Source organism: Phoenix dactylifera, chromosome 10, assembly GCF_051530095.1.
Source record: "Phoenix dactylifera cultivar Ajwa chromosome 10, Ajwa_hap1_PhDact_Kaust_v1.1, whole genome shotgun sequence".
In the NCBI taxonomy this organism is placed as follows: Eukaryota; Viridiplantae; Streptophyta; class Magnoliopsida; order Arecales; family Arecaceae; genus Phoenix; species Phoenix dactylifera.
In genome coordinates this window covers 19,877,862-19,887,415 of record NC_143199.1, presented here as the reverse complement: position 1 = coordinate 19,887,415, position 9,554 = coordinate 19,877,862, and the positions used below count along the sequence as shown (strand labels likewise).

Sequence of the window (9,554 nt, the reverse complement as noted above, 5' to 3'; positions counted from 1 at the left end):
TTTCTAAGTTCTATAGTCTTGACAGGCTCAATCTTCCTAAGCTCAATTTCTTCTACCTTCCTAGTGAGGGCTGCCATTTTAGCATGAAGATCATCCTCAGTTCTGAGGTTGTAAAGGCCTCCCTGTACAGAGCTAGTAGGCTTAGGCAAAGACTTGTTGTTTCTATCCCCGTTATCCCAAAGTTGGGCAGTCTCAGCAAGGGAATCCAAATACTCCCATGCCTCATCAGGGTGTTTTTCTAAAAATCTACCATTGCACATGGTCTCTACAAATTGTTTTAACTGTGAAGATAAACCTTCATAAAAGAAGCTAATGGTTCTCCAAGTTTCGAATCCGTGATGAGGGCATGAGAGAAGAAGGTCTTTAAATCTTTCCCAACATTCATAAAATGTTTCATTATCTTTTTGTTGGAAATTGCTAATATGTCTTTTTAAAAAGTTGGTCCTTTGTGTGGGAAAGAACTTCTTTAAAAATTCTCTCTGCATATCTTGCCAAGTTCTTATTGATCTAGGTCGCAACGAGTTTAGCCATGTTTTGGCCTTATCCTTTAGAGAGAAAGGGAACAATGTCAACTTGAGGACATCCTCGGTGACGTTCGGCACTCTAAATGTAATGCTCAATTCTTCAAAATCTTTCAAATGAAGATACGGACTCTCGGACTCTAACCCGTGAAACTTGGGCAGCAATTGGATTATCCCTGGTTTGATGTCAAAATGTCCTACATTATCAGGAAAAATTATGCATGAAGGCTGACTAGTCCTAGCCGGTTGTAGGTATTGTCTTAGAGTCATAACATGGGGTTCTCGTTCTCGATTGTGGTGACTCCCCGCATCTTCATTTAGATCAGCCATCTCACAAGGTGTGAGATATTGCGAAGGAATTTCAGAAGTATGTCCTAAGGGATGATCTAAAGTTGTACGACTTAATCGACCGGTGTCGTCCCTATTCCACTTTAGCATGCAAAATATTTCCCTCTTTTTTTTTTCTTTTTTTTTAAAAAAAATAAATAAATATAAGTACCAACTAAAGATACTCTAAAACGACATCCTAAAACAAAAAATCCTATTCACAATCAAACATGCAACAAAACATTACACCTCAATTTCTAATATTTTTCTTAAATTTCTAGACAGCTCCTAACTGGTTTGAAGAGGACACCTAAGCCTCCAATCCGGTCTAATGAACCTAGTTGACCAGGTAAGCTCCCAGGTAAGTGGAGGGGTCACGATGTGTTCGCAAAGGTCCCACTTAAAACCCACTTGCCTCGAACAGATGAACTGTCTCCCTTATAGGGACAAAGCTTGCCTAGACATCAACTAAGCCACAGAGCAAAATTGGTGCAACTTTCGGTGGTCTTCGTCCTATTGAGCTCGAATGTCCTTAGGGGCCAACGTCTAGTTGATTTTAGTTAAGCTTGGGATATTTATGCACTGGGGTGATTTTTGGGCTAAGGACGAGTGATGAAATCCCGACCTTATCTTTTTAAATGGGTTCAGCCCTTAGAATATTTTATGCTGATGCCTTATACTATATGCAACAATCAAGAGATTTTTTTTTTTAATGTTTTATGACATGGCATTAAATTTCATTGAATAGGTGATCAAGCAAATTATTTATTTATTTTTTTAAATTTTATGAGTTGAAGTCTGAAATTTGAAATTTGAAATTTGAAATTTAAAATTTTAGGTTTTCCTTCTTTTTTTTAATTTTGAATGATCACACTTGATCTTTTCTTAAAGTTATTTTTTTTTTTCAATTTTCAATTATCAACAAGGGTTAATAAGAGATGATAACAATAAATTTCTTATTCTAAAAAAAATTAGATGCAGAAAATTCAAAGCAGAAAGCAGCAAGGTTTCGTATTAATCTAATGGTCTTAAAAGTCTCAGAATATTAATCAGACCGTTCAGATTATTGAAAAATATGTCTTGCACCAGCTGACCAAATTTGAGTCCAATCAGACGGCTAATTTCTATGATATCAGAGTTTGATGCAGACTGTGTAGTGAATTAAAAATAGTAGTAATTTTTTTTTTCAAAAGAAAAATACTAACTACTAAGGTAAAAATTAAATCTAAAATTATACTAATAACTCAGCCGTTCCCCGGCAACGGCGCCAAAAACTTGGTGCAAAAGTAAAACTGTTCTCCCAAGTGCAGGAGAATCGCACAAGTAGTATAACTCGGAAGTCCGAGGTCGATTCCTCAGGGAACGATCTATAGATTATTAGCGTAATTTTTAGATGTAATTTTTAGTGGATCTTCAGAAATTAAAAGCAGAGAATAATAGATAATTAAACAACGTTCAAGAATATAGAGAAGGCTAGGGATCTGGATTCCCTCTTGACAATGTTACTTTCAACAATTAAATTTTGCGATTCTTGATTAAGGATTAATTAGATAGAATAGTTCTAAGCATGGGATATATACTTTGAAAACATAAATTCAACATTTAAGTATTTATCGTGCCGGTTACGTCTACGACAAATCAAAAATCGAAACAATCCATGCATCAATAAATATAAACCATACAAGATCTATCTAATAAATAAATATGCAAGAATCCAAAACATACCAATGGATATAAAACAATTAGAATAAAGGTTTAGAATGTACTTGATGAAAGCAACATGACAAGGGTTCATCCATCACCCTTTTGCCAAAGAAATTAGCTTTCCATTACAAAAATCACCTCCCCTTTTGTTTTTCTTTTCTTTTCTTTTCAGAAACAGGGCATACCCTGTTTCTCTTTTTCCTTTTTTTTCTTTGAATGGCTGCTTCCCCTGTTTTCTTTTCTTCTTCCCACGAATCAGCCTCCCCTTTTTCCCTTCTCAGCCGACTCCTCTTATACTCAACTCTCCCTCTCTATGGATCTTGGGAATGCGCTGGAGGAGGCTGAATCTTAGGCGCGTGAGGCTGGGAGGTGATCGCGGGCGAAGATGAGCTGGAAATGAAGCTCGGACGGGTGAGTCACAGATCTGGAAGATGCCTGGAAGGAAGGAGCGTGGACGCGGGGATCTGTGGGAGGAGCGGACGCTGATCTCGGCTGGGATATTGCGGAGAAATGAAGCCGCGGACGCTGTGGAGGAGGCAGTGTGCTGGGAAGCTTCACGATCTCTTCCGGATGTCCGCTGGGAAGATTCACGGGATGCTGGGACGCGTGAACTGATCACGGCCGGAAGAAGAGCTGGGAGGCGTAGATGGTGCTCACGGAAGTTGATCGCTTCACGGGATGCTGGGAATCCCGAAGATTGCTTGCAGATGAGAGCTGATGGCAGAGGTTTGCATGCGAACGGAAAGGCTGAAGAGCCGGCTGCGGGATGGAGGAGGCGGCTTCACAGGCTCAGGCGGACGTTTGGGTGCGGGAGAATCGCGCGTGCTTCGCGGAAGAACGGAGGAGGCGGACGGCTGGGACGCTGATGGACGAAGGAACTGATCGTGGAGATCTGAGAGGAGCTGGTGATGCGGACGGGGTCGCGGTGGAGAAGATGGACGGCTGGGAAATCCGTTGCGAGAGGATCGTGGAAGGCTGCAGGGGGGGCGCTGGAGTTGTGTGGGATAGCCAACCAATACTTGGAATATTTCCCCAACTACACGTGATCTTTCTTTATTTTGATCCCCAATGTGCTCTAGAAGCTGTGGTATGTAGACATGTGTAGCTCCGGTGCAAGTATGCTTGACCAGGTTCAATTATGCTCCTAACATCATCAGGCTTGGAGCCATGCCTTATCCCAAACTATACAAAATGCGCATTTAAACTCTTGATTTACAATAACCTGTGCACCACAAAAATATAATATTAATGCAACACTTTTATCATTATTTATTAGCAATAATATTAATTTAAGTGATGTGTAAATCGCACTTTTGTGCTCTCATCATGTCACATCACCATTCAGAACATGATCTCTTATGAAGTGATGTCTTATCTCAATATGTTTAGTTCTTGCATGCTGAATTGGATTTTTGGTTAGATTAATTGCACTTGTATTATCACAATTAATGGAAATTTTGTCTTGCTTAATGCCATAGTCTTCAAGTTGTTGTTTAATCCACATGATTTGAGCACAACAACTCCCGGCAGCTACATATTCAGCTTCAGCAGTAGATAATGCAACCGAGTTTTGTTTCTTGCTAAACCATGAAATTAAGTTTTCTCCTAGGAATTGACATGACCCGCTGGTGCTTTTTCTATCAAGTTTACAACCAGCAAAGTCTGAATCTGTGTATCCTATTAAGTTCAGACTAGATTCTTTAGAATACCATAAACCTATACTTTTTGTTCCTATTAGGTATTTAAAGATTCTTTTTACTGCAATTAGATGAGATTCCTTAGGATTAGACTGATATCTAGCACACATGCATACACTAAACATGATATCAGGTCTACTTGCAGTGAGATACAATAAAGATCCTATCATACCTCTATACATCTTTTGATCTACAGATTTACCTGATTCATCTTGGTCTAGTTTGCATGATGAGCTCATGGGTGTGCTGATTGACTTATTTCCCTCCATATCAAACTTCTTAAGCATCTCCTTGATGTATTTAGCTTGATTGATGAAGATCCCTTCTTTTGATTGTTTGATTTGAAGCCCGAGGAAATAGTTCAGCTCTCCCATCATGCTCATTTCAAACTCACCCTGCATCAAGTCAGCAAACTTTTCGCAGAGGCGATTGTTAGTAGCACCGAAAATAATATCATCAACATAAATCTGCACTACTAACATATCTTTGTTTTTCTTCTTTAGAAACAATGTTGTATCTACATTTTTCTTAGAGAACTCATGTTCTAGTAAGAATTTGCTAAGCCTTTCATACCATGCTCTAGGTGCTTGTTTCAAACCATAAAGAGCTTTGTTCAGTTTATACACATGATTAGGGTATTGATGATTTTCAAAACCAGGAGGTTGTTCTACATACACCTCCTCATGAATATACCCATTCAAAAATGCACTCTTTACATCCATTCCTTGGAGCATGCAAATGCTAATAATAATCTAATTGCCTCTAGTCTAGCTACAGGAGCAAAGGTTTCATCAAAATCTATACCTTCTTCTTGATTATACCCCTTTGCTACTAGTCTAGCCTTATTCCTTATTACAATTCCATTTTCATCAAGTTTGTTTTTATATATCCATTTGGTGCCTATAATTGAATATTCAGAAGGTCGTTCAACTAGATTCCATACCTTGTTTCTAGTAAATTGGTTTAATTCTTCTTGCATTGCATTTATCCAATTTACATCTTTTTCAGCTTTTTCTATGTGTTTGGGCTCAAAATGTGAGACAAAAGCTAGATGATTATTTAAGTTCCTAAGAGATGCTCTAGTCCTAACAGGTTGAGATGGATCATCTAAAATTAATTCCTTAGGATGCCCGTGAGCAAACCTCCATGCCTTAGTCAGCCCATGATCCACAATAGTCTCTTGGCTTGATGATGCATCTCCAATTAATTTTTGATTATCATCTTGTAACGTCATCTCATCTATCTTTTCTTCAAAAATTTCAGCATCATCATCAAGATTAACTCTCTTACTAGAAGAGGTATCACTAGAATCATCAAAAACAACATGTATGGATTCTTCTATAACTAGGGTTCTTTTATTAAAGACTCTATAGGCTTTACTAGTTGTAGAGTACCCTAAGAATATACCCTCATCAGATTTAGAGTCAAATTTTTCTAGATTATCTTTTCCATTATTATGAACAAAACACCTACATCCAAAGACATGAAAATAATTTACCTTTGGTTTTCTGTTTTTCCAAAGTTCATAAGGTGTTTTCTTTATAATGGGTCTCAATAAAACTCTATTTAATATATGACATGAGGTATTGATGGCTTCTCCCCAAAAGTACTTAGGGAGGTTACTTTCACATAACATGGTTCTAGCCATTTTCTCTAGAGTTCTATTTTTCCTTTCCACAACTCCATTTTGTTGTGGTGTCCTAGGTGCAGAAAAATTATGAGTTATCCCCTTTTTACTACAAAACTCATCAAATAAATAATTTTCAAATTCGGTTCCATGATCACTTCTAATAGCTATGACTGAAGTATCTCTAGCATTGGTTACTTCCTTATGAAATTTCTTAAAAACTGAAAATGCTTGATCTTTATGAGCTAAGAACATGACCCAAGTGTATCTAGAAAAATCATCTACAATAACTAGACCAAATTTATTTCCACCTAGACTTGTGGTTCTAGTTGGTCCGAATAGATCCATGTGTAGTAGTTCTAGAGGTCTAGAGGTAGAGACACACTTTATGGATTTAAAGGAGTTCCTTGATTGTTTGCCATATTGACAAGCTTCACATATTTTATTCTTTTCAAACTTTAGTTTTGGCAAACCTATCACGGAATCTCTTTTAACTAGTTTAGATATTGTGTCCATGCTTGCATGACCTAACTTACGGTGCCATAACCAACTAGCATCATTATCCTTAGTTTCATTAACAACTAAACATGGGTTATGTTTGGCAAGATCCTCAAAGTCTACAACATACACATTCCCACGTCTTATTCCTTTAAAAACTAAACTATTGTCATTTGAGTTTGTTATGATGCATAGTGATGGTTTGAACATAACATCATAACCTCTATCACACAATTGACTAATGCTTAGTAGATTATGCTTAAGACCATCAACATATCGAACATTATCAATAAAGGTTGAAGGGATAATTTGTACTTTACCTATACCAATGATGTGACCTTGGTTATTGTCTCCAAAAGTCACAGCACCTCCCTTCTTAGCTTCAAGGGTGAAGAATTGATCCTTGTCACCCGTCATGTGTCTTGAGCAGCCACTATCCAAGTACCAACAATTTTTGTCGACCTTGGCTGCAAGACACTCCTACACAAGCAAATCATATACATTTAGGTACCCAAGTTTTCTTGGGTCCTTCATGGTTAGTAATGTTGGTTCCTTTTGGAACCCAAATTCTTTTAATTTTTCTTTTAGTTTTACCTTTTCTATAATCACATACATTTGCTTTATGTCCTAATGTTCCACAACAAAAACATGTTATTTTCTTAGTTTTACTTTCCCTTGCTTTAACAAAGAAGTTACTAAGGAGTTTTTGCTTATTTTTAGGTTTATACCCTAAACCTGCTCTATTGAATACAGCTCGTTGACTATTAAGTATCATCTCTAATTTTTCTAAGCTATATGTAAATTTTTCTACAATAGGCTTGTACTTTTCAAGTTCGAGTGTCAATTTTTATTTTTCTATTTTCATATTATTTAATTCTTTTGTGAGACTCTCTTTTAAGATATGTTTATTATTTTTAAGTTCTACTATTTCTTTGTTCAGCCTTTCGTTATCTTTAGTTAAGGTATTATTCTTTTGAATTAAGATTTGATTGCTTGTCTTAAGTTCTGAATTTTCTTTGATAATAATATCTTTTTCTTTAACTAATGTATCATACTTCCGGAGGTGAGTTTGGTTAGTTAGTTTTAATTCTTTGTTTTTAAGGTTTATTGTCTTGTACTCGTCCATTAATTCATTGAAGGCATCATATAGTTCATCGAAAGTAAAATCTAAATGTGTTGCGGATGTTACCTCATTGTCGTTAGCCATAAAACACAGATTGGCCTTTTCTTCTTGTTCTTCATCCGATGATGATGATGATGTGTCGGAGTCCGATAGGGTGGAGACGAGGACTTTCTTCTTCTTGTACTTGCTCCCCTTCTTCAGTAAAGGACACTCAGCTCTGAAGTGCCCTGGCTTCTTACACTCATAACATCCAATCCCCTCATTTTCTCTTTTCTTACCTTTATCCTTGTGATAGGAACTTGAGGGGCCTCTTCTTTGATGTGAGGACTTCTTCCGGTTGATGAGTCTTCTGAATTTCCTTACAAGGAGAGCCTCATCATCATCTCCCTCATTGTCTTCTTCTTCACTGCTACTACTGCAAGATAAGTCTTTGTTAGTAGAAACAGATTTTAATGCTATTACCTTTTTCTTGTGAGAAGACTCTTCTTCGCTGTGTTGTTTCATTGTGAGCTCGTGCGTCATTAGGGATCCAAGAAGTTCCTCAAGTGGAAGCTTGTTCAAGTCTTTGGCTTCTTGGATTGCCGTCACCTTGGCTTCCCATGACCTTGGTAGACAGCGAAGAATCTTCCTGACAAGTTCACTGTTAGTATAATTTTTGCCAAGGCTTTTTAGGCCATTGACAATGTCAGTAAACCTAGTGAACATGCAAGTGATTGTTTCATTAGAATCCATCTTAAATAACTCATACTTATGAACTAATATATTTATTTTGGATTCTTTGACTTGATTCGTGCCCTCATGGGTCACTTCAAGTCTATCCCAAATCTCTTTTGCAGAATTGCAAGTAGAGACTCTATTGAATTTATTTCTATCTAATGCACAGTAAAGCACATTCATTGCTTTGGCATTGAGTTGTGCCTTCCTAAAGTCATTGTCATCCCAATCTTTTTCAAGTTTGGGTACAGTGACACCCTCTACATAGATGGATGGGATGTATGGTCCATTTAATATAATGGTCCACATCTCATAGTCTTGGGCTTGGATAAATATTCTCATCCTAGCCTTCCAATATGAGTAGTCGGATCCATTAAAGAATGGGGGTCTTTGGGTAGACTGGCCCTCAATGTGGGAAGATCCAAATGGGGTTGTCATTTTGATCTTTACTCTTTGGGTAAAAAGAGTTCAGGCTCTGATACCACTAGTTGCCCAGATAGACAACCCAAGAAGGGGGGTGAATTAGGTTTTAAAATAATTTTTACAATTAAATGGTTTGTGAGATACTAATTAATCCTTTTTGCAAGTTGATTAATTAGATGCTATGTGCAGTGAACGAAATGAAAGTGAGAGAGACAAATGCAATCACAAACACAATGATTTTATAGTGGTTCGGAGCTAACCCTTACTCCTACGTCCACTCCCCAAGCCTCACTTGGGAATTCACTATGACCCCTCGGATTACAGCCGGTTGTTTTACAAGCTCACAACCCAACTTGTTGTTTTACGAGGTCACAACGAACTCGGTCGGTTTTCCCAGGCTCACCGACTTGAACCGCCCGATTGTTTTTCCGGGATCACAATCGAACCCTTACACCGTTGGTTTCAACCTAGGCTCACCAACAAACCTATATACCCTTGATTCAATCCCCTGATTGAATCAAGTAAGAACCAAATGGAAAGAACAAAGACAAACAGAAAAATAGAGCTTCTAAAAAGCAGATATACAGCGATATATATAAGAGAAAAGTTAAGAGCCCTCAAACACGTTTGAGATGAAGTAGAGAAGGGCTTCTTGAACTTTGGGTCTCCTCTTGAATGTCTGGAAGACTTGAAGGCAGGAGGAGACTTCTTTAATGCTGGGAAGAGTTGGTTGACTAGAGTTAATGGGCCTCTTCCTTCTTTTCCGTTGAAATCAGTTTGCAGATGAAGGATTCTTGTTTTCTTTGAGTGGAATGTTACTTCTCTACTTTGCTACAGTCCTCTGTGGCTATTTAAGCCATTCCCCATGGAAACTAGCCGTTAGACACACTTTACTAGCCGTTCTGCACATTCTGCACATC

General features: G+C 37.8%; 1 non-coding gene across 1 annotated transcript; it reads left to right on the top strand.

Annotated features, from left to right (window-relative positions):
- The first annotated feature begins 330 nt into the window (after positions 1–330).
- On the top strand, positions 331–439 carry LOC148702507 (small nucleolar RNA R71). Its single transcript, XR_015969208.2, has one exon. It is a non-coding gene; the product is annotated as a small nucleolar RNA R71 (small nucleolar RNA).
- Positions 440–9,554: the final 9,115 nt, after the last annotated feature.